Raw genomic sequence first — 26,090 nt, forward strand, 5'->3', positions numbered from 1 at the left:
ATAGGGCATGTACAGAATGCATAATGGATTTTCTTCTTAGCAATACTCCGCCATTTTGTGACGACTTGATAGAGTTGTAGTACAGTATTCATTAATAAATATAAATATACCGTAAGCTAGGCTAAACCAAACTTGGTTTTGCCTAATTTCTAAGGAGAAAAGCTGTGGTTGTTATAAAACACAACAACGTCACCCCATAATGACAAATTATCTCAAGATTAATTTCTAAATAATTACCAAATCACAATTAATACCAATGACATTCCAATGCTCCCAAACTTCCCAAATGGCAGAGGTTATTGCGATGTGACGTCACGATGTAAAAGCCCTTCTGTACTCAGGTGCCAAGTCTTTAAACTGTAGATGCTGCTATTATAACTCTGAATGAGCATGTTCGTCATCTAGCGGCCATCACGTGTATGACTACATCAAAAACGGTTCAACCATAGACTGTAAAAAGCTCCAAACAGACAGACGGACCTACAGATAGTCAGACAGATATATAAATAGATATACTATTATTATCCTTACACCTATATTTATGGAAATAATAATCTTAGAATGAACCTCACTTTTTGGTGCAACTTTTCCTGTTTCTTACTATTTTCCACAAGATGGCGCTGAACTTCTTCTTATGAACTTTATAGGCTACGATCACAGTTTCCATTTTGTTTGATATCGGCTTTATCTAACGAGAAATCGGATGATTGTTAGATCATTTTTTGTTGCACTTGCAATGAAGGTTGGACCATTTTTAAATGTTCAGTTAAATGTTTAGCAGAGAGAAGGACGAGCTTGCCGGATCCCCGGACCCTTTTGTGCCATGACGCTCCTCCCTCCAGTGCTATGTTTACTTGACATTTGACAGCGTACACCGGTAATGAAGCATCCCCCTTCCCACAAACACTGAGACTTTATGGTGGTGATACATGTGCTCAACTTCCCCCACCAGAACAGGGGCCAGCGACCGGTGGTTGAAAACCCATCACTGCTGTTGGCGTAGTTGTGTGAGTTTCCAAATACTTTTGAATTAAATTTGGAGTTGAATGTAATACCTTGGTTCCTCCCTTCGAGGATAACCTGTCAGGACAACAAGCGTGTACTATGTTGTTAGGACCTTTGTCATATGATTGATTTATCTTCTGAATGCAATGTATTTATGTGTTAGTTACGGAGTTGTTAAACTAGTTAATAATTGTGAGTGGTCACTTGTAAAATTGTATGATTTTACAAGTGACCAAAGTACCCATATGTTAGAAAAAACGATATTAATGTGATGGACCTTGTCCCCATGCATTCTCTTCACGCCTGGCACGGGATGCTCCCAATTATCGTTATTGTATAGAAGTGGCGGTTCTTTCACTTACATCGACTAGCGACGAGAGAGAGGGACTCATATAAAGGGATATCCGTTTCCGTTACATGCTTAGGATATTGCTCATTCAGAAGTTTCGTCAAAACAGAATATTTACCTCCTTTTCGTTGTTGTTGTTGTTGTTGTTCTTCTACTTGTAGTGTTGTTATTCTGCTGGCTCCAAAGACTGTTAACGGGTTTACACAGTTCAAAATAAGTATGAGACCGGACATAGACCGAAATAACGCTCCAATCCAGGATCCTCTCGCAGCCTACTAATAGATAATGTTATACCGTTGGTAACTTACACTGCGGCATAAAATAGCTCAGTAGGTGTATGCCCAAACATTAATGTTGTGTAGTACCCTGATAGCTGACTGTTATAACGTCTTAACCGGCCTAATTCAACTTCTTCACCAAGTTCCTCAGACGCTAACTACAGCCCTGTGAGCTAGTCATTGGATAAGCTACCTAGTAGCTAACTGTAACAGCCGTTGGCAATCTGGTTTTGTTTACACCGTCTTTATGCACTCCTGTTACCCAGCAGACTGCTAGACTGGAAGAGCCAACTCATTGGGAAAATAATTTTCTACACACTTGGAACATTTCTCACCTTGTCTACTTGTTGTGTTACTTGTACAAAGACAGACGAGGCAACATCTGGAGAAGGTCACACATCATCAGGCAAAGTGATGCTCCTGTCAAATCTAGTCAGCGTCAACAGGCTTGGTAGGCTTTTACACTTGAATCGTTTTACTACTGGTAAGAGGTGTCTTCTGACACATGCCACTCGATGACAATGGCAAAACACTTTATTTCCTTAATGAAAGCATTTATAATTAAATTAATATGTCATTACTTCACACTATTCACAGTAAAGCAATCCAATGATGTGATTTGCGCTGACTTGCTAACATAACCTAGAATTTCCATGCATGCTGTTTTCTACTTCTCAGGTTGTTTTGTAGACTTTTCTTTGAAGAGGCTTATAAATCAATATCTTTTTGTTGACGGGGACAAAGAGATTCAACATTGGTCGAATTTTTGTGACTAGCCCCCGCATGCAGCAGTAGGAACCGTTTTAACCTTTCACAAACCTTTGGTGTTGCTCACGTCATTAGACAAATGAATATGGTCTTCAGCTGATGAATCACCACTCAGTATTGGAGCAGAACTGACTGCTGGGGTGAGTGATCATTGTATGTTACGGGCAGCCATGTCGTTATTCTGACACTTCTTTGGTCGGTGACTCAGCAGTCAGTGTTTTAATAGTTTTTCAAAGATTTGACTTATACTATTATACTTTTGTTCAGTTCACCAGCCTACAACTTCAAATAATGTACTTTTATCCATCTTATTTTCCATCCATTTCTCTCCAGTCCTTTGGGAACTCTGTGCACTGGGCTTGGTTCTGCAGCAAACATTACTAGAGTGTACAGAAGCCTCCACAGCTGGTTGAACCACATAACACGGTTCAGCTTTAGCATTGGCACAAGTTGTCCTGGAAGGGCTCAGAGTTTTGGGGCCATGTGCTAAGAGAGTCATTGTAACACCAGAGCCTTCCATAAGATCAGGGGGGCACTGATCCTGAGTGAACTAAAGGAGTTTACAAATGGATTGAAAGAGCCTTACTTAATCACTAGCCTTTAGAAACCAAGATACATAAGATAACAGATGCAAAGAGACACAAAGAGGAATGTTGTTCTAAAGGTCCGTTGTAGCCCATGTTAAAAGGCTGCGGCAGCCAGGTGGCTAATGCTTCATGGTTATCATTATTTGCGTAGTTATTCATATAACTACTTATGAATAACATATGACTTTTCTATAAGTAAAGTCATACATACTCCATATGAGCGTCCATATAATTCTACTGACTACTGATTTTTTTACAATGATATGTGTCACATTTTTTGATTCCTAAAAACAAAACGCCTGACAGGAAGCATTATGTGAGGTATGAAATGTAGTCTTTACAGGTAATACTACCATTTTCCCAAATGTATTGATGCCATCTAAAATTGTTTATTGTGAGTGTTATATTGGTGATTATAGTACAATGTCTGCACCCATCTGTTCTAGGTGGCGTTCAAATTAAGGTCGGCCAAACAGCCCATCATTTCCATATCCAAATAATTCCATCATTTTGGATTTTACGCTTTAAAGCTACATGCAGGGGCTTGTGAAGTGAAGTCACTTCTAAACACTTCTAAACGTGTCAAACATCCGCTGCTACTCTCATCTTTTCTCTAGACTTTGTCTCAACAATGTGTAGTAGTAACGATTACGCATTGGGGTGTGCCTCGCAAGAAAGAATGAAGGCATGTGTTTTTACAGTAAACAGCAAAGAGACCCCAGCTTAAGCAGAGAGATACATCTACTAAACACCACAGAGCGATCAACCTGCAGGTGTCCTGCTACATGCTCAGTGAATGGAGCTCATGGGAAATTCATGAGCTTTTTTTTTTTTAAACCCTCCTGTAGGGGCTTCAATAAAGAACACACAATGTATTGGATTTGTATGTAAGCACAATCGTGCCGTAATTGACTGAAATGAAAGTGCAAAATGGGGCAGCTGCGTTTCAGCTAATGTATGAAATCCAAAACCCATGACGTAATTGGAATTCAAAAGCCCTGCATATTATTATTCAAGTTTAAATATAAGTGCATTGTCTTCTACCTGTAAAATGGAAATGCAATTGCCATGCTTTCAATGGCACAAGCATTTAAATAATTGTTATAAAATGTTGAATTGTTTGAAACTGCACGCTCTTTGTAACTGCATGTACAGTGACACAAATGGAATGCTAATTCAGTTGGGCATTAATTCGCTTATTTCACTTCGATGTTTCTTTGACCTATGGCTGACAGGCTTTCAGTGACCCTGACAGAGTTTAAAGTCTTACATTTGTTTTGAGCACACAGCAGCTAAATCAACGAATCAGCAAGCTAAGGGTGAATGTGTCTGTTGTGATTAAATAGCCTGACAGTAAGTTGCTTCATAATGGTGGTGTGACTACAGCCTCCTTTTCCGCTAGTCTGTGTATTACTCAATATGCTGCTGCTATTAATATGCCAAAGACACAGCTGATAATGGATGCTAAATATCAGTTGTTGTAAGCAAGATAATGCAATTGATGGATCAGCTGAATCTATTTTAATTCAGCAAAAATGCAAACATTCAAATGCTATTGACTGCATATGCAAAGCAAGAGGTCACTGTATCCTAGTTATATTTTAATAGTAATTATGATGAAACTAAATCAGCACTGACTACTGATTTAGGCCCCGTTCACACGGAGCCGATTTTTGGTGAAACCGCATAGTCTTGGGCCGACCCTCCAGACGGGTCCGGCGGATCCGGTGCCCGAAAACTCACTTTTCTGAAACCAGGTCCCAGGGTGGGTGCAAATTATAACGCGATGTTAGAGATGTGTTGAATTTTTTGTATTGTTTTTGCAGCTTTAAATACAGCCCCTTGGTACATTTAATTACTAACTTTACATTATAAAGTATTTCTGCTCAATTTAAAGGTTCAATCTCCTCCTCGACTGAATGTTTGCATACAGCGCGCAGGCTGGATGCGTGCAGGCTTGATGCGCTCCACTTTTTGTTGTGGAGAACCAGCGCCTTGATTATTTACTACAGCGTTTCTACAGCGCGATGCTTTTTTGCAATCAGTCCGTCTTTACGAAGATATTCCCTGAAAAGCATCAAAGGAAAACGGAAGGCAAACATCGTTTTCGCCCGTGTGGACGGGGCCTCAGTTTCAGAATAGACTACTGTGCTCTATCTAGACCTATTGGCTGCCTGGCTGTACGGTGTTAAAAGTATGCTAGCATGTTATGTTAGCTATCACCAGCAGAGGTGTTGATGGTAGACGATTTCACACTGATTGGAGCTGTGTGTGAGGTCATATGGACATCCAATCATTAATGTCTGCCTTTTTGCTTCAAACTATTCAGTCTTTATTATTATTTTCGTCATATATTTCTAGAATGATTCGACTACTTTTGAGGATGCTGTAGGTAATAGGATATTCAAGAGCTATAATTGAGGGTATTTCACAGAAATGCCATAGCCATCCATCGGCTATTAATGAGTGAAGTGCTCTGTGAGAAATTAAAATACGAATTCTGCTATTTTCTGCTCACTCTTTGCAACTCAAACCACAGTTGCTTTAATGAATGAATGAATTATAAAGCAAAGCATGCAGTTCCATCCATTGTTTTTATCCTGCTATGCTACCATCATCTATTTAAGGGAACTGAAAAAAAAACATGCTCCAATCCAAACGATACCTTCAGCATTCTAAAAACAGACCTCACACGAGGTTACCCCCTGGGGGTTGACCACCCTGTTCCCCGCTTCCGCCACCGCACCCCGGCCCTCTCAGCTAAGAGTGAACTCCGAGACTTGGATCAAACGGGATCATCAGCTGTCAGCCTCATGCTTCCCCCGATGGAGATGTATGCCGCTCCCCCCCACCCACTCACACACAGCCATTGAAGTTATTGGCCTCACGTTGGTATGTGTGTGCCTCGTATAGTGCACGCACGCTCACACACGCACTCACACATATCACACTAATCTGTTTCCCCCATGTTTTTATATCACCAAGACCAACAAATATCTCCCTCATTTTAAACCTGCATGACAGAATGTGTCCCATTTCTGTATTTTTTTGTTGTCAATGCGGTCATTCATTCAGTGTGTAATTTTAAACTGTGAACTCACACTTGCGCGCAGGCAAGTGCACTATTAGATTTTAGAAAAACTGCTGTTGGGCAACAAGCTCTAAACCCTAGTTGAACTGCCTCAGAGCTGAAGGTGGTCAGAGAACCAAGAGGAGAATAAATGGTTTCTCTCCTAGTGGCTGGGTGGAGGATTAGACGAAGATTAGAAGACACCTGTGCGCTTCTCCAGTAACATGTTGTGACATTGGTCTTTTTTTTTAAAATATATTTCACTGTCTTTAAGATCATTGGATGCATTCTTCTGAGTTTGACATACTCTATCATAGAGGGTTTAAGCTGACTGTGTCAAACCTGCATTTATTGGGCGGGTAATATTATGGTAAGAGCTGAGGCCGGCCTTTATGTAATACTGATAGAATGGATTATGCAAGACATATTTTAAGATAGAAGTGTGTACCAGTCTTTATAGAAAACAAGATCATACAATACAAAAATCTGGATTATAGTGTGCCAAAATGTTTTAGCCAAAGTTAATAACTATCAATGTGTGTTATGCAAGCTTCTGTTGCATTCTGGGTCATAGTAAACTAATAGCACACCTGTCATTTTGCATATGGGGTTAGGTTACCCATCTGTGGCTTTGCTCCATCAGGAGGTATTAGCCTGTTTTTCCATGTGCTGACCATGTGCATGTCCCTTCATCCCACATGAGCAGCTACTTCTCACGCGCCTTGTTCCATATGTCGGGAAAGGATCAGGAACAGAGGCAGCGCCAGGGAGGGGCTTGGGTTCCTGTAGCTAGTGGCTACCTCTAGGATAGCCATAGCAACCCCTCTGGCACCCCCCATAAATAAATAAATTAATACATAAATAAACCAGCAATTTAGACTGACATGGGCTGGCTTGTGAACCTTACATCTATATACCATGAACTGAATATCTGGACTTGTGTTTAACACAGAAGGGCATTGCAACTGTCGCGGAGCGGCCAGCTGGAACTGCGTATGTGTACGTGTGTATGCTCTCGTGTATACGCATGTGTGCACGTGGGCCAGGATGTTGCAGTAGAAATTACACATGTGGCAACTGCCACATTAATGGGAAACCCTACATTTCAGAGCACCCTCACTGAAAAAGTCTAGCAACCACAAAGCACCAACAGAAAAAGATCTGCTGTCTCCCCTGAACAAGGGAGTAGAGGCCTATCGCCTTTCTGTCTGTCTGTCTGCCTGTCTGTCTTGTCTGTCTGTCTGTTTAGCAATCTCTCTATCTGTATCTATCAGTCTATCTATTTGTCTGTCTGTCTCCCTTGTTTTCTTTCTCTGTCTTCATTCGTATGTCTCCATTAATGTTTTTAGATGTCTGCCTTTAAGAAAAGATGAGATGTTCTTTATTAATCCCAGATTGAAAAGGTCTAGTCTAAAATGTTATTTAAATAAGGAAAGATATCTATATTTTTAAAATCTCAAATCTCAGTGAACGCACAGAAATAGCACAGAAATATGTCGATAATGGTCTAGATCCACCTGGCCATGTGATTAGTCAGACTATTCTTCTACCCATGAGTCATGATGGCAACATGTTTCTGACCAATCAGCCACCAGGCTTTGTCATCGGTCTATAAACCTGTCCAAGAAATCAAGTTGGAACTCCTTGCACTCCAGCTAGGGCGCTGAGTGTGTTTAGCAATCTTAGGGTCATGTACAGCATAACGTCTTGTCTTATTTCTGGCATACAACCATATGAGAAACACTATTGAAATGAGCTCCTTTGGTGTGTTGGTTGTTTGATATACAGGGGTGTATTCTAAGCCTTTTTTTGACGATCAAGTCTTCAAATAGCAGTCACAATTTAGCAGTTTCACAGTCAGGACTGGGCCTCTCCGCTAATTCCATGCTGTACGATTGAACAATTCAAGCTCTTGTTCTTGTTGTGTTTGTCAGACATGGTATTTGTGTTGTAGAGTAAAATAGATGGAGGATGTCCATTGATGCTATGCGTGCTTGACTGCACGGCACGCCACACTGCTGGTAGGCCTGAAAACCCACATCCCTCCCTGTGGCCTAGTAGGATGCATAAACTCAAGTTCATGTTGGTGTGGGTATGCATTTGCGTGTGTGTATGTATGTGTGTGTGCACACGCACGCAAGCACGCACGCACATGAACTAGCTTTCTGGGATGACTTTCCACTTTTCCCAGAAGGTCAGAGAGAGACCAACTGCCAGTGTTTGACAGCTTAGCTTCATGGTCCGATACTAAAAAGAGTCATCATCATACGGCTAGGCATCGGGTTGAGTTCTCTGCTGCCTCAAGCAGTGGCGCTCAAAGTCTTAACGTTTCATGACAAAGTCGATTCAGAGTTAAAGATGATTCCGAGAATTGTGCCGAGCAACCGATTAGCTTATGCACCAGAAAGGGATTTTCTTTATTAAAAAGAAAAAAAAGGAATAATTCACTCTACCAAAAGCCGCATACACTGGGTGATGGGCTGTGGAAGTGAACGATTAAAGTAGCCTGTGACTGCTGGCGTCACAGACACCTCTGTCAACATCGGTCAGGTGCCAAAAGACATTATGGAACATCTACCCTGGAGACAAAGATTCCACTGTCGTTGTTTCCTTTTTATCTTCAAAGGGGGTCAGAGAGGGGCACATGACCATCTATATATAAAGCCAAACCGCCCTTTTAACGTCAGTGTTTCCCATCGAAAGGGGGATCAGTGTGCAGTATAGAATACAATAGCCTAATGAAATTTTGATTACACATTCCTCCTGGTGTCCATGGTAAAGCGGGCTTAAAGAGAATGTTTCAGCTCATTCCCCCTGTAGTGCAAATCGTTGTGCACTACAGTCATTTGAACTACTACAGTAATTTGCGATCCTGCCTCACAGTTAGCAGCCTTTCTGCCGACCCAGTCCCGTGTGCCTACTAGCCACTTGGTTTGAAAGACCCAACTCCACCGAAGCTTGTCGAGTAGTCCGCAATCAACAAATGCCGCCAGTGTGATTAAGTAAATATCAGCAGCAGTTGTTTTCGCTCGCTGCTGTTGCTAACGTCCGATATGTGAGTAATTTTGTATAACAGCTGCTAGGCCACAGTGTGAGGCCTGTTTGGTCCACACCCAATCCCAAAAGAATCTCCAGTCCAGACATAGATGTTCAGTAACACAGAACATGAACACACGCACACAGACACACAGACACAGACACGCACACACACACACACATACCTAGTTGTTGCCTCACACAAAGATTGTCAACTATGTTTTTCTGGATCATCATACAAAGATAGTTTGAGCACATGCATGAATACCACCATATCATATAGATTTACCCTTTTCTATTCTGGCAATATGGCAATAACATATTTATTGAATGGCCTTAGATAAGTGATTGGAAGAAAAAATTGTGTAGGTACTCACCTCCAGCCTTTGAGGAGCCCCTGCCTAACCGAGGGCCTAAAGCCGGCTAAACACACAGCTGGGTTAGAATAGACTAAGTAATGTTTTAGAATTTTCAAAGTTAAAACAAACTTGATTCCTATACAAAGTCAGTGGCAAAATACAGTCCCGCTACGTTAGCGCTCCTTATACTTTGCTCCTTTTACAACGATATGATTGTATCGTATTTGTTTTCAGGTTCATGATACTATGCAAAGCGAAATCTGCGCCCTGTGTGCGTTGAGCTTAACCTTCGGAGATGTCGGCGTGTAAAGCAACAGTAGGGGTGTTAGGGAGCTAAGAGGACAAACTAAGCTGCTATGACAGGCATCGTCTTCACACCCTGTCCGAGTGATGCAGGACACGAGTCCACCGCTGTGTCCTGATTTAGCCCAGGGCTTCCCCAGTGTGGGGAATGCTTGGTTGGCTGCAGCAAGGCCTGGTGCCTCTTTCCTATATGGAAAGTTCACCTCAGAGAATGTATGTTACCAAGAATTTCCTTGCCTCTTATATTCAGGTAATAGAATCCTCAATTAGCATCCAATCATAGTAAGTAATTGAGCCTGTTGGCAGAAATAGCGAGGGCTCAATGAAAGCAGTCCAATATGGAACAAGTTAAATGGCAACAATAACTACTGTCATTGAAATGCAATCGCTACAAATATGTACTGAGAGCCTTTCAAAGATTGCTTTGGAAGGGGTTGAAAATTACACACACTCTGAAGCTCTCCGGAGCTATGCACTTGATCCCTAACCTTAACCACATGTAAATGTACTTTTAAAAGTCCATTCTACGGAGATGCAAAGACATGCAGTGCATTGTTTATTATAGAAGACAGAGTTATATTATTGAGTTCAAACACCCAGGGCGATTCACTCGGAATATCAATGCAACAACCCAACTCTAAATCATTAAATTTGATGTTAAAAACAACTTGAAAGCCAATATAATTCCAAATGTTTTTATTATTAAAATGCTCTGTATACCAGAGAAAAATAACATCCAATTTTTACATTCCGGAGGTGAATGGAGAAGCCCGCACACACGTGCGCGCGTCTGTTACACCTACACTCTGCATTTTTATATAATGCTCCAGTTTGTCACCTGGCGAGCGGCTGAGGAGAGGCGGGATGAAAGCATCTCTGAGTGACGTCTGCATCGGCGGTGTGCTGATGAGTGGGCAGGGAATCGTGACAGCCGGTGTACCGCGAGGAGGAGAGATAAAACACAAGGACGGAGTGAACGAGGAGGTGGGGAGGGCTGTTGCGTGCAGAGTTAAGGATGCAGTAGGCAGGCCCACGTTAAAGGCACGGTGTGAATGTCGGTGCTGGAGTTAGCGCCTCTTGCAGGGGCTTAGATCTGTTGGGAGCAATGGTGACTTGGACATGTCTTCTTAAGGACTAATTGAATCCACTGGCCAGTTCAAACAGGCTGTGGGGAGGCTGGTTCTATGTGAGATAAGATGTGTTTTTTGAGACTTGTGTGTGAACGAATATGTCAATATGATTATAAAATGATACTGTGGTTTGATTTATTGTTTATTGAAAAAACTCAAAGAGCAGTCCCTACACTGAGGATGAAAGGGTAATTATTTTTTTTTATTCCCCAATAGTAAGAATATGAATATATATATGAATTCCCCTCCATGATTGGACTGTGTTTGGTAATCTGATGGTGGGCCTGATCCAAGAGCTGAAACTTTTAAACAAGCCTTCTATAGGGAACAGATCTCACCGAAATCACGGAAATATTACTGCTATATAATAATAGTATTGCTTTTTGTGTATTTCTGATTGCATGAATGCAGCGTCCAATGGAAAAGGTTTAGGGGTGAATAGTTCCTGGTGGACTTTCAGAATCTTTGCTCTCCAGACCCACTGGAAGAGTTTCTACTGGCTTTCTATTTGCATCCCTTTTCAATTGTGATCAGCTCAGTGAAACGTATTTGAGATCCTAACTCACTTTCCCTACATGGTAGCCCATACTATAAGATAAATTGACTACTAGTCTTACTGTAACAGATAATATGGGCAGGGTAATGTAATACCTAGGCCCCAGTTACAGAGGTCCAGCCTTCTAAACATTAAAGTGACTGTGAGTGTTTTACAATACAGCCAAAGATTACACTCCATATTGGGATGTGAAACTAGGAGACTTCCCATAAAAAGGGTGTTAAATATGGTTAAGCCAAGGATTTGCAAAAGCTGTATATACATGCAAGCGGTACTGCACAGCCTCGTCTCATGCTAGTACCTACGAGCCAATCTAGGGAAACCATTGCCAATGGGCCAACGTAGTTGGTGCAGCTGAATTCAAGGTTGGAATTGCATTTGTCCGAATTTACTTTTAAACGAATGACTTTTTACCTAAGTTAAATTGGTGCAACAGGCTGTAGAGATCCCACGAGGGAGCAGGGTAGTGATGGAGTGCAACAGATGTAGGGCACAGGAACAGACACCTTTGCTGCTAAGTCTTTAGAACAGGAAAAATAAGACATTACTGACATTAATGTGTACATTAATGTGTAATGTGCATTACTGACATGGATGTAATGGATGGGCGGTAAGGGGACCTGTATTCCCACTGCATTCAGAAGAGAGCCTAATGACATATTGAGTCATTGTTAACGGCTCGGGCAAGGATAGGCTTGAAGAGGTAGTGTAAGTCCTGGAATCAGGTTGGTTTGTTGTCAACAGGCATTTGTTTGTGAAATAAAAAGTGTTCTCCTGTGCAGCCATTGTAGATGTGTACGTCAAATGTGATTTCTTCCCTATTTGCAGTGTTACCAGTTTCATTACCTAAAAATGAGGTTACTCAGAGGAAGCTCACTCACCTGATTGGCAGGGAAATATAGCAGTTGTCAGGCTGACACACTCACATTTTTGTTCGGTATGTACCTTTCAATTTAGTAATTTGCTGAGAACGCACTCTCTTCATTCCTTTCTCTTTGTGAAAGCCTGCCATCATATAAGGCTGTTGGTAGGATATTTTACAATGTGTGAGACCATAGCTTGCTCACCCTGCAAAGGATGGTCGGTGATTGGTCCTTTGGCTCAAATCAATACTCCGAGAGCTACATACCCCTTTTGCCGGTCGATGGCTTACGTGTACTCGAAGAAGTGCAGTCCTGATGTTAGCAATACATTGCCCGTCTCTGCAGAGGAACGTGTCAAGTAATCGCTGAGTGGTCGAACCAGGCGGGATGTTTTGTTTTGTGTTCGACGGCCAGACATGAGAATAAAACAAAAACGTATTTTCCGTTGGTTGGGATTCACCAACTGCTCTTCAGCAGTGCATTTTAATTATTTTGCAATGTCTTTATCACATTGATATTTCAACATAGGGGGCACATGAGTACAGGGATATGCAGAGCTGTGAATTCAGCCTCAAAGTGTCAAGGGACTTGACTCTGGATCTAGGCCCGCCCCTCCTAACTGCTCCCGATGAGCTGCTTGTCAGATGATGGTTTGGCACTGCTGTGTGAGCGTGTGTGCATGTGCGTCTGCGTGCAGGCACACCCGTGTAATGGAAAGTGTCACTAGAATTTCCTTAATGCAGTCCATTTAGTTGCCATTCAATCGTGGATCAACTATTGAAAGCTGTGAAAATGTGAGCTCAAATGTACATTAAATATGGTGGCTTACAAGTAATACATCAATCAAAGTAAATCATATACATGGTTAGAATAGATTTTAATCGTTTTGGCAATAACGATTCACTGCGCCGACAAAATCACTTACGAATGAAAAGTATTTAATTTCATCATTTTATTCTTTCCTTTTTTCCAGTTCACATTGCTGATCTGAAAGCATAGAAATTGGTCCTCCATTCAAGAAGCAGCCGTAGTTCAACCTACAGGTTGGTGACCGGAATCCTATTCATTTTAATACTGCATAATAATTCTTCTATTGCATTGCTGCATTTACCTGAACAGGGAATTCATCTAATCCAGTAAAAATACAGTTTTATTGTCTGAACAAGCATTACTGTTGTAGATTTATACATCGCATAGTTGTAACTGCCTATTCAGCTGAAGCCTGCGAGTTCTCAACTCTCCTGGGGACATCTACTTTTTCCATTTTAGCAAAGTCAATTTGACCCTCTTTGCGAATACAGGCCAGAGTGTGTAGGAGTTGCTCGGGATGTGTGCTACTGAGATAGAGAGAGTTACTCCTTGGAATTTCTGTAGCCTGGCTGTGACTTTGGAGAAAGTTGAACTAAGCACACTCTTCCCAGGCTCTCTGGCTCTCATAAGCATAGCAGATACACACATACATCGACCCTCCCAGCCCCAAACCAAGCAAGTCCACAGAGCCACACACGCATGGTCCTTCAGTACTTGGTACTGCAGTACTTGGGCTGATGGTTCAGGAGTTTCTCTGAATGTGCAGTTCAGCTCCTGTGTATGAATAAGGAACAAATGGCAGCCCACACACCGATGCGCACACACACGCCCACACACACACACACACACACACACACACACACACACACACACACACACACACACACATTATATTTTATTCTGTTAAATATTGGATAAGATTATACCATTATACAAATTTTCTGTGTTTTTTTATCTTGGGACCCAACGTACAGTCTGAGCACTCTGGGACTGATGATCCCTTCGTGTTCTAGGTCTTCGGCCGCAACCCACCTCCAACTGGAGGTGGGTCAGGACCCATTTTAGGTCCTGACCCATATCAAATAAAGCTTTGGTTCTTTAGAAGGGTTTAGAATAAGTCTTGTGCCAACCAATACTTCTGAACAGATCTTTGGTAAGTTTCCTTGGACTTGTCTATCGGCTCTCTGTCTGTTCATTTGTTTCTCCATCTTTCTTAAGATTCCGTTTTTCTTTCTTACTAAGAACTATAATTGACAGGAGACACAAAATGAAAACAAACAAATAAGGACTCAAAATAATAGAGTGCTTCAGTTTAATCTATGTGAACCTGTTAATGCTTCCTTTGCATATTGGTTATTTATGCTGTTGAATAATTTAATTGTCGTTTTGGTAAAATGCAATCATCCCAATGATGCATTCATGGCCTTGTTACCTTTTTCTAAATAATAATAAGGATGTGATTCAAAAGGGACATTTATATTTTATGTCTCAGCAGAGGGTCTTTAAACATCTTTCTTCTCATCGTTTAATATATCTCCATTAAAAATAAGTGCAACGTGACTGTGCATGAGTGTTAATTCGGCACAGAATGCGATGTATGAGACTCTCTGACCGGTCAGCGGTCATCGGCCAATGATCTGTCAACCGTCCAACTCAGGTCACCGGCCGATATATCGGCACATCTATACTCCCTTCCCCTGACAGGCCGCAGGGGTTCACAGTTGTAAAGTCTGCTGTTCCCCGGGTGTTTTTTGAGGGGTTAAAAAGCTGGAATGGCACATTTTCTCAAGTAGTGAGCAGTGGAAAAATCCTCCTCCATCCTATTTTAAGTGCCATTAATTTTTTTGCTCTTACTATCACGATTTAGTCATTAAGCAGCTGGTTTGATCCAGCGATTTTATTAAATTACAGATACACTGCAGGAGATGAACTACCACAATCACCTTTAGCCACCATGTCTCACTCTGGCTCAGTTCAGGTTACAGTATGCAAATAGACAACGATATCGAAACATCGAAGGTCCTACAAGATGTAAATTGCCTACTCATTACCCAGGAGTGTATTTTTTTATAAATCCATATTATCAGGTTTCCGGTTCCCTTGTTTCTCAATAACTTATCACTTATTTATTCAACTTGTTTTGCCGAACTAGAAATATGGCTCCCACCTTTCTCTGTGGTATTAGAAGAAGAAGAAGAAGAAGAAGAAGAGGAAGAAGAAGAAGAAGAAGAAGAGGAAGAAGAAGGAGGAGGAGGAGGAGGAGGAGGAGGAGGAGGAGGAAGAGGCAATGATCTGCGTGTTGTCTGTATTGGAATTTATTAATGAGCTTGTGTGTGTGTGTGTGTGTGTGTGTGTGTGTGTGTGTGTGTGTGCGTGGTTGTTTGGTTTAGAAGAAGGAACAGGCCACCATGACTCGTCAATTGCGCCTTTCGCTCCATCTCCAAATCTGCTCCTTGTGATAAGGGAGACACTGAGACGGTTGGCCGTGGCTAATCCTTGCTCCACATTGGACTTGTTGCCGACCAGCGAGACAGACACAGTGGAGTGTTTTGGGGTGAGGGGGGGGCTCACCCTTCTGCCTTGGCATCTGTTCATAACTTCTGAATCATGGAGGGAAATCGCGAAAGCCACCGAGACAATCTTGAGACCTTTAATAGAATACACAGAACCCCTTTCATGGGCTTCATTTCCGAAAAATCCAAAAATACATCACTGCCGCTATGGAAACATTTGTTAAGTAAATATGCCGCTCAGGCAAGACAACAGGAACCTATTAACCCGTAAACAGTTCACTGTTGCATACTTTATATGGATCTGTGTTCACCGTTGTCGTGGTTCGGTCCATTTTCCACAACGACAATGAAAACATAGAGCTACTTTTTTATCAATTGGAAGGATTTAGCTTGTTTATATTTTCAACCGTCATCCACATCTAACTGTTGCCTCTGCCAGAGGAGTATCGATTGTTGCTAGAATGATAATCGATCTTCCCGCTAGTTGGCATTGTGTGTGGCAGCCCTCATCATGTCAAACCACAGTCGGAGCCACAGTGTTGTTGTGTTGTTGTGAGAGTTGTTTGATGTGGAAGAATCCCCACTGTGCACCTGTTCCAACCAAATAGACTGCAGTGTTGCAGATTTCACACACACACACACACACACACACACACACACACACACACACACACACACACACACACACACACACACACACACACAAAATCAAAGGGATCTTTGGCAAGCTGCGTGATACATTCGATCAGCGTTCTTGGCCGCTAGTGCAATACTCATCTACCTTATTAATTGGAAAAGCACAATACACAGCAGGCCAGAGTTTTCATCGTTACTTGTTCTACTATTTCCAGAAACGAATGAGTCAACCGAGTGCAATAATGAACGTTTGGAGATTTAATGGCACCGCGTGTGTGAATTTATATCCTAGTGACAAATGGCTACAGCAGTGAGCCGGAGAACACAGATCAGTTATGATACATTTCTGTTCTTTGTAGCGTACATGGTAGGCTTGAGGTTTCCTAAAGCATGTGAACGAGCCAATAACAGTGTGTGTGGGTAGAATGACCATGCACTCTTGTGATGTGATTTAATGTGTCCATTTGCATACTGTGCAACTTTCTGTCACTCTCTCTCTTGCTCTGGCTCTCACTCTAGTTCTGGCTCTCACCCTCACACTTTCTATCCTCTTCTCACGGGCCCTCTGGGCAGAACATTGGTTACCATACGGCATGTGGGTGGTGAATTTAATTCTCTGTCTGCCTGCCATCTTCCTGCTGATTCTGTGCATGCAGTCAGACATTAAATTGCACTCGCCTGCCTAATTGTTTAGCACTGCATCACATGCACTGAGAGTGACAATCGTGCAGTGTCTAGACAGTGTTCCACATGCTGCATTTGAAGCATTGCAGCAGCAGAGTACATCAACCTGTCTGTCTATGCTCATTGTTTGTGCACTACACTAAAGTCCTGGTTAAGCACTGTTGATCGATGCCTCATGGTTTGAGGGTTGTCGTGTGTGTGTGTGTGTGTGTGTGTGTGTGTGTGTGCACGCATGCTTGTGTGATTGTGTAGCTGCAATGGTTAGGGGATAATGAAACTCCCCGTGGAAGTGTATTACCTCCAAGCCTATAATCTATTATTATCTAATACATCACTCCAGACCCACATTGAAGCTCTTTGAAGTGAGGGAAACCTCAGAGCTCTGCAGTCTGATCCTGTATTCGACTACAGCTGCACACATTCGTAAACAAAGCTGTTGAATTGTTACTGTTGCCAGCAGAACATCATCCATTGGCTTTACAGCAAGTGTTAATAACGTAAATGATGAATGGTAAGCCGACTAAATCATTAAATATTTTTTCTACACTGACATTGACACACACACACACACACACACACACACACACACACACACTTAATTGTGTTGATTAGGCCTTCTTTCAATACAGTGTTGTTTACAGTGTTGTTTACATGAAGACCTTACTGTGTGGCCTGCTGTTTATTCCTCTTTGAATGTGCCATACTGTGTTCTAGTAGTTCGCTTGACGCCAAAAATATTTTAGGGGTGGTTTTTCATGAATAATTAGCATAATTTTGCTCAGAATTAAACATTAATCAATCAAAATACCTCCCCTGGTATATTGTACTTTTTCTGCAGTTTATTATTAAGCTGCTGTTAAGGAGCCAACATTGTAAAACCTACCGTCGCTAGTGATTAAACAGGTTTTCTGTGTTCACCAGCACACTTGGATGCAGGCAGAATGTTGAGTAACTTCCACTCCAAACTATTTATACCGAATACCTACTTCACCTGTTCTAACCTCACGAATATACTTTACAATCTGCATTCGAAAAAACATCTTATAGCTGAACCTATTGATACACAAAACCATTGTCGCTAAACCCATCCACTGGCTGTTCTCTAGGAATGCAGCTGGATATGATTAGTTCTGTGTCTAGACGGAACTTTACGACTCTAAACCAAATCCTGGAATGTTTTGATGTGTCTTAGTGTCTTGGCTGAGCCTTTGCGAATTAAGCCATGTGATGTATTCAAATGTGACTTAATATTAACAGAAGTGCAGGCAACAAGTCAAGTACCAAATGTACACACAGAATGGAAAGTATTTCCTTTTCAAGAAGGAATGACGACAACTCTAAACAGCCTCATTGCCTGGGAAAGTAGACCTTGTTTTCTCATCTGAGTTTTCGGCAGAGAGCAGCCGTTTCCCGCAGTGCCTGTTGCAGATCTTCCCCTCCAGCATGCCCAGTCTCTGTTTACCACACCTACACATACATGCACCCCGCACACATCTGTATGAGCACATAAGCACACACAAAGACACTGGAACACTCACGAGGCGGTATGAAAGCCAGCTGTTTTTCCGAGCCTAATGTCATAGACTAAATAATTTACTTTTTATCTAACCATCCGGCAGGCAGTAGCTACTCTGTCCAACTTGTTCTCTTACAGAGCTCTAGGCCCTGAACTGGGTCCCTGGCATCTCTGCACCTTGAGTTGTGTTCTTTGCTTGTCAATAGAAATCATGGTCTGCCAGTATTTCTACACTACAGCTCCTTGTTAAATTCCTTCACACACGGCAGTGTGTCTTTCACCTGTTTTCCTGCTTCTCCAAGACTTTCGGCTTTGAATTTTTGAAAACCTCTTTAGTCTCTTTCGCTGTTCCTCTTTCCTTGGGGAGTTATTTCATGATGTCCTCAACTGCCCCCCCCCCCCCCCCCCGCATCAATCCAGCCGTAATAGCTCCAGTGAAAGGGGCTCGACCACCTCTTTCACTTGAATCCTCCCCTTTTCCTTTCCTCAGCCTTGTTCTTCTACTTCTCTTCTTCTGTGGGCTCCACCCTACCCCACCCTGTGGTGTTCAGCCCCGCTCTGGCCCCACCATTTATCGGGGGCCAGCCCACGATATTCAAATGGCCGTGTTGAGTTTGAAGTTGGACATACTTCCAGCTTCAGTTAGCGGGGGATGGAACGCTGGAGCCCCCAACCCGGCCCCCTCTGCACAAAACAAAATGGTTCCCTTCCTCCATGAACCCCCACCCCCTCCCTGTGGAGTCTTCTTGTATGCTGTTGGGCAGGAAGAATGGTTATGTTTCCTTTCAAAATCTGAGCTTGTAGAATAGGGCCAAACTGCGCTGCCCAGCCTTTGTGGGTGTATTAACACAGACAAGCGCATCTGGATAACTGAGAGGGAACCCATCAGTGGCTGTCAAACATTGTGAACATTAAGATAGTTAGTTAGCTTTGGGTTTGAGGAGATCTTTCCCAGCTCAACTTGAGGAGCACCCAGTGTGTTCCTCTCGTAATGTGGGTGGCAGCAATGAGAGCGGGGACACATTATCAAGATCTCATTTGTGTCAGATTCTTCAGTCCCTCGCCTGCGTGTAGATTATAGATTATAGCGTCTGCTCCTTCTTAGATCTGAATCTAATCTTCTGTGCGTTTGGAGTCATCAACTCAGATGTCCCCAAGTTGTAATGCTCAGACAGAACATCTTGTACCATCCAAGTCATCTTAAAGTCTTACTTCTTAACTTGAGTCTTGACACTCGGTTGCCTGCTCAATAATGCTTGTCTGGCTGTTGTTTAACTCTGCTCTATAGCCGCTAATTAGACCCGGGAAGAAGTTTGTACTAGACATAGTTTCTTAAGGCTATTTGAATAGAGGTATACTAGTCAGGCCAGTATACTGGACATACATTGGTCCTTTATAATATTGAATTTAGCCTCTGTGAGAAGGGTCATGGAGTAGAACCGAAACGGGTTGCTCATTTTGTTTGTACATGTAATTTTCTTTACTTTCTTACATCCACTTTCTTTCTTTTTATTTTTTGCCTACTAAATCTATCATTGTCTGTAGCACTAAGCTCTCAAGCTTGTATTGAACAAGTAATGCTTGTGTGTGTGTGTGTGTGTGTGTGTGTGTATGTTTGAGTGCGTGTGTTTGTGTGCGTGCACGCAAATGCTCGCGCATGAGTGTCTCTGTGTGTCAGTGACCTATTGAAAATAATTTCGGCGCAGTGTGGCCGTTTCCACGGCAACGTAGGCTTCACTCTCTTTTTCTCTCTACTTCTCTCCCCCTCGTTCATTCTCTATCTCTCGCACACAAACACACACACACACACACACACACACACACACTCACACTCACTGGCTCTCTGTCTCCGCTCCCCTCCCCTCCGTTCATTCCCCCCCACCCCCCTCAGCCGGAGAGGGGTCATGTGACCGTGCTGACGTCAAGCCGGGGAGGCGGCCGGGGGGAGTGGGTTAGTTTGTTACTCAGCAGCTGAGATCTGAGAGCAAAACCTCCTCGTTGGCTGGGAGTCGCCGGGAGTAGCTCAGTCTCTGCTCGCTTCTGCCTGAACCAGTCGTTCAGCCAGTCAGTCAATCCAGTGCCTGTTGCTTCCTTTCTTATCTCATCTCCTTCTGGGGTTTTCCCTCTTGTTCCCTCCCTCTCTTTCTTTCTCTCTCTCTTTTCTCTCTCTCTCTCTCTCTCTCTCTCTCTCTCTCTCTCTCTCTCTCTCTCTCTCTCTCTCTCTCTCTCCTCCTCATCGGTTGCTGCTGCGTCTGAGCCGTTGCTCGCCTGTTGCTTGTCACATTTGTGCTCAGACTTTAGAGGGAGCGAGTGTCGGGTGATGGGCTGCTGAGACTCCTTTTAGACAGAGCCAACAAGTAAGGTAAGCTTGCTTTCTCTCTCTGTCTCTCTGTCTCTTGCGCTCTCGCTCTCTCCCTCTCTCTCTCTCTCTCTCTCTCTCATGCTCGTTTTCCTGTTGTGCACTGGGGCTGTAGCTGTTGGGTTTCTCGTGCTGCCGTTTCTCTGTGAGCTTTCACCTTCTGCTGCTTTTCCTTTCACATTGTTGCGAGAGTCACCGGCTTGTGCCAAAGGGAAGTGGGGTCTGTGCAAGATTCCTTGACTTGTGTGTGTGTGTGTGTGTGTGTGTGTGTGTGTGTGTGTGTGTGTGTGTGTGTGTGTGTGTGTGTGTCCTGGTAAGGTCAGGGGAAAAGTGAACTCTAATGACTTTATTGATTCAGAGCAATGACAACAAGAAGCTAACACAAGCAGTCTCATCTACCTTTTGCTACCCTTTTCACAGAAGAAAAACACACGTTTAGTTCATGACATTAATTATGGGTCTGTAAATTATTGGCTTAATTGGATGCAGTGCATCCAACTGCACTGCATGATAATGCTGTGACATTCATGAATAAAAGCAACCCTATGTTAAAATGACAGAAACAGGAAGTAACTTTCCCATAATGATGACCTGTGGAAGGGGTCCATCACAGACTCATCCAAGTTAAATGTCCTCACCGTGTGAAGTAGGTGAACGCTAAGAGAGACCTTGAGAAAGAGCAGGCACTGAAGACAGTGTAGGCTTGCTTAAGGGGGAGTGTTGTGTGGGTGTTGGACTGATGGGCAGCTCTACATCCACACAGCCCCGAACACACACATACTCACATAGCCAAAAGCATTGGTAATGTGTGGGGTAGAGTTGTGGGTTAGGTTTGGTTGGTGGTGTTGGTAATGTTAGGGTGGAGGTGTGGGTTATGTTGGGGTGGTGTTGTGGGCTAATGTAAGGGTGGTCGTGTGGGTTATGTTAGGATGGAGGTGTGGGTTATGTTTGGGGAGGTGGTGGTGTGGGTTAAGTAGGGGTGGTGGTGTAGCTGGACACTGCCAAAGCCACAGCAGTTGATCTAAGACGATGGAGTGATGACTGCATAGAGGAGTGGGAGGGAGCATGGGGTCAGAGAGTGTGGGTGTTTTACTGGTGGTGGCTTTGGAAGATGGAGTGGGCTGGACCTCCCCCCTTGCGTTCTGCATGCGTCAGACAGTATGCTATTCCACATATATGCCAAGCATTGTGGAGGCTATGCTTTGGGTTCTGAAATATTAATCAAATATCTTTGACTGTCTCTCTGTCTCTGTCTGTTCTCTCTCTGGCTCTCTGGTTCTCTGTCTGTTTCTCTGTCTCTGTCTGTCGATCTTCTCTCTCTTTTATCTCTCTCTGGCTCTGTCTTCTTTCTCTCTCTCTCCCTCTTTGTATATTTCCCTAGCTATCTCTGTATCCCTGAGGGCTCTCCTTCCTCCTCCAACTTAATGATGCTCAGACCAGCCAAGAGCCTGGTCCCTATCATGACAGCCCATGCCTTTTTTATTTCCTGCTAGTTACTCCTGTACTACGCAGCAACAAACCATCCTAGCAGTAGTGGTAATGTACTGTATCAGTCAGTTGGTCTCAAGGCCAGATTACTTGCTTGTTTATTATTGAGTTTCCAGTGGTGTGTCAACGCATCATCACAGACCTTTTAAAATCATGTAAACACCGGGTCAGATACAAAGGTCAGGAAGTTATGTAATGCAAGAAGCCAGGGAAAGTTTCTCATCAGTGGTCATTAACATTACCCATGTGTGCAGTGACGGTTGTGAATAGCGCTTTGGCACGGTACATATTCTGCCGGTTACACGTGAGCCCCGAAGTATTAAACGCTTAAAGTGCATCTCCCAGGTTTTTGTGTTCCTGTCAACCCATCTATTAGCCAAAGCTACAGAAGAAAGCAATTGAGTTGTGTGCATCTAAAGGAATGGCATGCTTCCTGTTGGGAAATGAGTTGCATACAAACTACAAAAGGCTATTTTGGTAAAAGAGAAAGGGTGGAGCATTATAGAGCTTATGTCTGTCTTTCCTTTTTTATCAATTTAAAAGGACTGTTATTGTTTATATGCATTATATGCATCTACGTTTTGCTTGTATTTCTCTGTTTTTGTGTGAGGATTAACGTGTGTGTGTTTATGTGTCCATGCTCACCAGTGACCATATCCCTAGTTCCTTGTTTTTGTCGCTGTGGACCGGATGTGTACAGACACCATCTGCTGTGAGGAACACAGCTCTCCGACGTTACAGCTCATCCAACAACCGAGCATACACCACTTTTGTCCATGTGTGTGTTTCTTGTCCACTTCTAAAGTTGTTTTGTTTGGTCCGGGCTAAGTCCGAAACGGAGAGTAGTAGCATTTAAACCAAGTTTTGGTTGGTGTTGACCTCTAACTCTTCTGCTTTCATGCTGACATTTTACACATATTTCAAAACACTGCTTGATCGGGCGGGCAGTTTGGTTTGCATCATTCCATCAGTGTTGCATAAGTCGCTGTGAATGGTGACGTTGAAATGCGTGTTTTTACCAGGATTAATTCATTTAACGCAAATCCAGATGGTGACTAATCCTGGCCTATCAGCGATAATCCTTGTTATTTGTTAGTGTTACTGTAGTGTATACTACGTCATGCCCACAGTTTATGAATGCAACTTCTAAAATGTTGGCTCCAACCATAGCTAGCGATTGGCTATACACTCCAAAACATGTCTTGTGTTTGGTCTGGGGCTGATGCGTCTGCATTGACATAACACTCAAACCAGGTGTGAAATCTACGCTTTGCATCTGAACCCTTGGGCGGCATTTGTCGTTGCTAGAGGAGTCGTTGCGGTGTTCACACTGGCGTTTACAAAAACAGATCACAACCAAACCATGCTGTTTTTGTGTGTGTGTTTGTGTGTTCTGATACTGATGGTGATGTGTGTGTTATTCTGGGTATTTCCCCATGTAATGTGTGTTCTGATACTGGTTGTAGGTTATGTGTTCTGCTGGTAACTTTGTGTGTGTGTATGTGTGTGTGTGTGTGTGTGTGTGTGTGTGTGTGTGTGTGTGTGTTATTCTCATTTACATTTACATTTACATTTAGGGCATTCAGCAGACGCTTTTATCCAAAGCGACTTACAATAAGTGCATTTGTTACAATAAGTACATTTGTCATAAGAAGTGAAACAATATATCGCTGTCGGTACAGTAAAGATGTTCATAGAACCAAGTGCAAGTATTACAATCGCTAGGCTAACCCATTCCCTGTGTAAAGCAAAGATAGCAGCTACTGTAGATGCTACACAATTAAGTACCTTGAATAAGTGCAATGTACAAGTGCCAGGACGTACAACATTCAATAGTGGCTGTGCATTGGTTTCTATGCAGAGTCGAGGTGAACTCTGAACAGGTGAGTTTTAAGTCTTTTGCGGAAGCTGGTGAGCGACTCTGCGATCCTGACATGGGTAGGGAGCTCGTTCCACCACTGAGGTCCCAAAACAGAGAAAAGTTGTGACTTCGCTGATCGACCTTTGCTTGCTCTTAGCGATGGCGGTACCAGACGTCTAGCTGAGGTAGTTGAGCGGAGGGATTGAGCTGGGGTGTGTGGCTTTACTAATGCTTGGAGGTAGGCAGGGGCAGTTCCATCGACGTGTGTTCTCATGGTGTGTGTTCTGGTTCTGGTGATAGTGTGTGTGTGAGTGTGTGTGTGTGGGCTTGTGTAATTCTCATGGTGTGTGATCTGGTTCATGTGGTGGTGTTTGTGTGTGTGTCCAGGCAGGAGCGGATCAGCCAGTAGTGAAAGAGCGCTGGAGCAGCTTGTGTGTGTGTGGGAGGTGATTAGCTGTGCTGTGCTGCTGCCATTGTGTTTTATTTTCTCTTATTACAGAGAAAAAAAACGCTGCTTGTAGATCAGCTCTGTTCAAATCGTACTCGTGCATGCATGTGCATATGTGTGTGTTTGTGTGTTGGATAGAAATCTTGTGTGTGTGTGTGTGTGTGTGTATTTGTGTATGCCAAGTCTCAAGGTGGGCGGATGTGTGGGTGGCACAAGTGTGTGAGTGTGTGCTTTTCTATGTGGGCACAGTAGTGAATGTGAGTGTCTCTGGGATATTTTTTCATATATATATAGCAATAGGACATCTAGTAATGTGTGGGTTTGAATACCTTTAAAGCCAATTTACTGAGTCAACGTTCATGCGGATTGTGAATTAGGAGTTCACATGCTGACGGTATTATCGGCAGTGTATCAGGGAAGGGATGCTGAAACGGCTCCATCTTAAGATTGTACTGTGCCTCTGCATGTGTGTGATAACGTCAGCTCCAGCATCTGTATGTTCTACTGCCAAACACACACAGACACCTACACAACTGAGTCCGGGTTTGCTGTATCAATGATCAGCGTACTCTGGTATGTACCAGCAGCGTACCCTGGTATGTACCATCAGCGCACCCTGGTATGCACCAGCAGTGTACCCTGGTGTGTACCAGCAGCATACCCTGATATGTACCAGCAGCATGTGTGTACCAGCAGCGTACCCTGGTCATGGTCCTTTAACATCCTGTGTTATTCTGTGTTATGGAAGTCTCATGGAACCCCAGTGGAAAATGAACTGAAGGCAGTTTATGTAACTCCTGATTGATGACATTACTTTCAGGGGATTGCTGGTACAAAATGAAGAGGGAGAAAGCAATGTTCTTTTTTAGGTTCTGACTCTGGAAACTTCTTTTATCAGGTGCAAATAGCTGCCCTTCATTCTGTTACATTTTCAGTGCCTGCTGCTCTATATCAAGGGGAGAGTGTTGTCCATCTCCCTTTGATGTAAAGGATTCTTTTTTTTTCCAGAAATATTTTTATTACAGTTCAAACAACTTAAAATACAGTCTGTCACACTCATACAGTATGAAGTACAATCTTACATTACTGCAATAATGAAACAAAACAAAAAAGAAATTTAAAAAAAAATAAGAAAGGGCTTTTTCTGTTTTAAAAAGTGGTTATCTTTACAAGGTTGAGTAAATATAACTCAATACTGTATAGGCAAAATACAGCATGTTTTAAAACAAAAATAAATTCTGCTAGTCTAGAATCTGCATTAGCCACATTTTCACAATTACTCATTTTCTTGATCCTCTGTTAAATCTAAATCTTTAACATAGTTCATGAACGGTCTCCAGATATTTTTAAATTGTTGCTGTTTAGCTTTCAATATGTAAGTTATCCTTTCTAAAGGGAGGCATGACAACATCCGTCTGATCCATTGTGTTGTGTTTGGTTTATTAACCTTTTTCCATAACATTGCAATACA

The 26,090-nt window shown here is 42.8% G+C and overlaps 1 protein-coding gene across 4 annotated transcripts in view; it reads left to right on the plus strand.

Moving 5' to 3' along the window:
• Positions 1–868: 868 nt before the first annotated feature.
• Positions 869–26,090, plus strand: part of ncalda (neurocalcin delta a) — a 53,189-nt gene continuing 27,967 nt past the window's right edge. Inside the window, exons 1-2 of one of the 4 annotated variants that reach the window (XM_079751508.1) lie at positions 869–1,007; positions 13,278–13,347. The gene's annotated coding sequence lies outside the window, so the exon portion shown is untranslated. Of the gene's footprint in view, positions 1,008–13,277; positions 13,348–20,489; positions 20,826–26,090 lie in introns of those variants that run through there. The other 3 variants (XM_079751511.1, XM_079751509.1, XM_079751510.1) reach the window with 3 other exon arrangements.

This window comes from Pollachius pollachius (genome assembly GCF_949987615.1).
Source record: "Pollachius pollachius genome assembly, chromosome: 1".
NCBI lineage: Eukaryota > Metazoa > Chordata > Actinopteri > Gadiformes > Gadidae > Pollachius > Pollachius pollachius.